Source organism: Hipposideros armiger, unplaced genomic scaffold, assembly GCF_001890085.2.
Source record: "Hipposideros armiger isolate ML-2016 unplaced genomic scaffold, ASM189008v1 scaffold_80, whole genome shotgun sequence".
In the NCBI taxonomy this organism is placed as follows: domain Eukaryota; kingdom Metazoa; phylum Chordata; class Mammalia; order Chiroptera; family Hipposideridae; genus Hipposideros; species Hipposideros armiger.
In genome coordinates, this window is record NW_017731430.1 from 416,422 (window position 1) to 420,145 (window position 3,724).

General features: G+C 42.6%; 1 pseudogene; it reads right to left on the reverse strand.

Moving 5' to 3' along the window:
* Positions 1 to 3,321: 3,321 nt before the first annotated feature.
* LOC109383297 (small nuclear ribonucleoprotein G pseudogene) lies at positions 3,322 to 3,474 on the reverse strand (annotated as a pseudogene).
* Between the last annotated feature and the right edge of the window lie 250 nt (positions 3,475 to 3,724).

A 3,724-nucleotide genomic window follows, 5' to 3' on the forward strand; every position in this document is an offset into this window, starting at 1 on the left:
CCAATATGGTGATGCTCTAGAAACAGACTCATCCCAGGGACCCACAAAGACCAGGAATTGGCTCCCTTTGGAGATGATCACATTTCAAGGGCCCAAATGGATTGTTGGGAGATAGATAGTCAAGGATGTTCAGGGAATGGAAATTCAACTATCAACAGCTAACCCCTAGGCTGACAACTCTGGAACTGGACAAATGGACAAATCAGAGAGACACACAAATACCCTAGGTCAGTCACTTTTTCACTGCTTTGGAGAAGATATTTACCTTCCTTGCGTCTGCTCAAAAGCCTTCCTCCACCACTCTTCTCCTTCCCTCAACTTGCTACTCCCTTCTCCTGCTGCATTCTTCCTCAGAAGACTTATCACTCACTACTGGAGCCTTATTTTCACACTTGCTACCTGACAGTTTCCACCAGTTACAACGTAAGCACCATGAGCAGGGCCTTCACTGCGGTTACATAATAAGCGTTCAGTAACTAACTGTTCAATGAATCAACTTTTGGGTCTCAGTTTATCCCTCCGTATAATGTTCTCGGTCGAGATTAGATCAGCTATGTTCCTTAGACTAGTAGGTACTTTTCTGTACATTTCACACATCGGTTAGAGGGAGAATAGCTTTGCTTCTGGGAAGCTGCCAATCTTATAGCCCCCTAATATACATCACCACAAACATCAAAACCACAGTCGCATTCTTTCATGGTTCATGATGGATAAGATGGTCTGTTGATCTACATCATTTATTCACTCAAAAAGCATTTATTCAGCATGCATGGGGGTTACCCTGATGCTTTGTGAGGATTCCTGGAATTGTAGGGTCCTAGAGCCTTCATGTTTCCTAGGCCTAGAATGCTCATGAGCTCTGACTGCTGCCTCTCGTGAGTCCAGCCTGAATAACTGCAGGGGGCTGCTCCAGTGAGGGCCCTTCGTATTTTCCACAGCTTCTTGCTGAAGTGAGAATTATGCTATTTTATCTTTCCCTTAGTCAGAGTGAACCTCACTTCTTTCATAAGCTCCGTTCATCTAGAACATTATTTTCCTAAGGGAAAATTACAGCAAAGACTTCGATTTCAGTTACGGTAGCAGAAACCCTTGCTCCAGCCTCAGAGTTCTTAGCAAAACCTCTTGTTTGTAATAGACACGGGTGAAATTAGTGAAGAGAACAACCGCTAAAATGTTATGTTAAACACTCCTGCAGCCATCAATCTGGATTGAGTTAGCCAGTGTACCTACTGACGGGTGTATCGGCAAAACAGAGTCTTCCCTTCATGTGGAGAGAGATGCAGCATCCATCTCTTACCACAACTGTTCTCACGGTATCCTTAACTCAGTGACGCTCTCACCTGGCTAATGACTTGCTGCAGGAAGACGAGGTGGGGTGATGACAACCTGGACAAGCTTCTAGCCATGAATTCCTAAAATCTGATTGATTTTCAGAAACAATGGCACCTGAAAATCTGTACGTTGTGAATAACTGGCCCTGATTTCGTTTTAGTATCTCAAGTCTGAGAGGAGGTGGAAGCACTATGAACCACAATAGCTGACTTCTCAGAGCACAGACTCATTCTATACAATTCATTTCAAGTCATAAGGTTTCTGAATCCACGCTCATGGAAAAGAACATGCCTTTGATAGAGTCAGGATGCTTCCAATCTTTGCTTTTAAACTAAGAAATCTGAGATGCCAAAATAAGGCAATGATCACCTTTGGCCAATGCAGCTGACCCACAAATGGAATGTTTCATGGCCAAAGTCACCCATGCTTACCATTCGGCGATAGCTTTACCTTCTTGGGCAATTTTCTACGTCTCCATAGAAAATGTCAGATACAGAATCTCAGAACCTCAAGTGACCTTGTTGTTTGGGTTGGCATCAAATATGGGCCAGAGTTTATTTCAATATTAAAATGTCCAGTGATAGAGGCATAGCATGATTTGCATATTCAGTGGCAGGTTGAGCACATCTGCATTTGGTTTTGGAGTCAGAAGCCCTTTGCCGAAGATACAGCAGATAGGCTGAGATTGTGCAGGCACAACTTCTGATCACTAGGAATTTGAAAACAAGGCCTTGGAAATAACTGTAGAACTTCCTGATTCTGACAAAAATAGGCTTGTCAATGTCTATTTGGGTCTGTGATTCTAGTTTGTCTGCTATTTTTCTTGAATAATGAGTAATACACATTTTTCTAGCATTGTGTAGCAAAACACATTTCCACTACACTGGTGCTGGGACCCTCTTAGGATTACTTGGAAATGCTAAAATGGACTTATAGCCATAAATTTTACATGTAGGACCTTCTTTGAGCATCAGTTCATAAAACTACTGTTTTGTATTAAAACAAAATTATTATAGAACAGAACCCACAACTTAAACATATTTTAAAGATGAAACATGAGACTGAGGAAATTCTGACCTTCCCAGGCATCACTCTGGCCAGGCCCCGACCTAGGATCTATGAGATCTTGGTGATGCTCAGTGGGGAAGGCTGAGAAGCATTAGTTTATGCTCAGTCCTAATGATAAGGCATTTCAATGTGTTCACAGGCTTAGAAGCGAATGAGCATTTCACCGTTTAGAAAGCTATTCTTCTATTGCAATCCAACATCATGGAATGCCTTTTTCCTGCAGGCAATGAGGCTCTACAATGGTTGCCTTGCATGGAAGAAAAATGTGGTAGAGATTAAATAGTACCAGATGACGTGATGTGCTTCGTTTGCTCTCGGAGGTGCACTGTGGTTTATCCCCTCCCTCCTTACCTTGCCTGAAATAAATACCAACAGTTCTGGGGCAGTGACTTAATCATGTTACTATCACAGTTCCAATTTATAGTTTTCTTTTTCCTCTGATTGGTCAAATCAATGTATTAGGACTTCCTGAAATATTTCTGAATTTATTTCCAATTGAAGCCATAGTATATTCACCCAGTTGTCCTGTAAAGCCCTTAATTCATCAAAGCCCTAAACTTCTCTTCTTCCTCCATGCGAAGGGGTTAGCGACTTTTTCTGCAAAGGCCTCGATGGCAGATATTTTAGGCTTTGCAAGCCATGAGGTCTCTGCTATACAGCTACTCAGCTCTGCCGCTGTGACAGGAAAACAGCTATAGATGATACATAAACAAATGGGCATGGCTGGGTTCTAATAAATCTTTACCAATGACACTGTGGAGGCAGGTGGAAGAGACAGCAGATTTTTTTTGACTATTAAAAAAATGTATTTAACAAAAATCTCCATATAAAAATGTGCACGACCCGATTTTTATGCTGTAATCACACAGGTGCTGTGGAGAAGGGGCATTCCAAGGCTTCTAACATGATGCCACCATTTCCTCACATTACCCCCATTCCAATATTGTTCTGCTGCCCACTTGCCCCCATTCCCACCCACTCATCCATCACAAGATTCATAAAGGGATGAAATGCCCACAATAGTCCTTGGACGTGTCTGTCACCATTGAATATCAATGATACCTTCTGGTCCATAATGTTTTTCAACTTGGGAGGGTAAGCTTTGCTTATGGTGTCCACTCCACAAGCTCATAGGTGCCTCCAAACAGATGCGGGGGGCAGTGGATCTGGGTGGAGGGCTGCAGTTTGCTCACTTTTGCTCAGTGTCCTCTCTCAGTGGGTTCTACCCCCATTCGTTCATTCCTCATGTTCAAGGTCCTTCTTCTCCATTCACAGCCAATAAGATTAAGTCACAGTTGTTTTACATTAGTTTTCTCGGGCTGTT